Here is a 773-nt window from a genome sequence, read left to right as displayed (position 1 = left end):
TGTAACTGCACCTCAGGGGATAAGGCAGCGGGGTGAATGCCCGGTGTAACTAAACCTATCGCTTCCTCGGACTACCCCCCCTCTGGCTAGCTCGCCGTCCTTGGCTGCTGTCTGGAGATCGCCCACTGAGCTTTCAGTACCTTTCATCCTGGGGCAACGGGAGGCATCTCCTAACGGTCTTCATTCCTGACAGGGTCACCCCCCTTCCTGTGGGGTCACCATGAACAGCATCGCCTACCTCCCGGACAGCAGCCCGGGCTTTTCTTCCACCTGTTACATCTGCTCACAAATCCTACTAATTAAACGTCTTTTAGCTCCTTCTCGACAGCTGCGCATTCTATTGCACGTTTCCAGACTTCTAACGCTGCCCTGCTCCCAACGCTGCTTGGGAGCGCCAGAAGCCGACAGAAACGGGGGCCTGTCCTCACCCTGTTTCTGCTTCGCCTGCTATTGCCGGCATTGCCGGGCCGCTGGGGAGCCTTTTCTTAACAGGTGCAACCTCTCTCTCTGTTATACGTGTGGTGCTTCCGCCTGCGAACGCTGCGCAGTTATTAGGGGGCCAGCCGGCCGGGCAAGGACCCGCAGGGGCCCCTCGGTGTGGCCGGCGGCCCCGGCGGCGGCGGGGAGGAACGCCGCGCCGGGAACACCCCGCCTCCCCCACGCGGAAGGGAAAGGGCTGTGGGCGGGGCAGCCCGAGGCCGCGGGGGCTGGGCTCCGATTGGCCCTGCGGCCAGCTCCCCGCTCCGCGGCTTTGCGGGGATTTCTCGGCGCCA

The sequence above is a fragment of the Aptenodytes forsteri genome, unplaced genomic scaffold (genome assembly GCF_000699145.1).
Source record: "Aptenodytes forsteri isolate BGI_AS27 unplaced genomic scaffold, ASM69914v1 Scaffold145, whole genome shotgun sequence".
In the NCBI taxonomy this organism is placed as follows: domain Eukaryota; kingdom Metazoa; phylum Chordata; class Aves; order Sphenisciformes; family Spheniscidae; genus Aptenodytes; species Aptenodytes forsteri.
Note: the sequence above shows the minus strand (reverse complement) of the source record.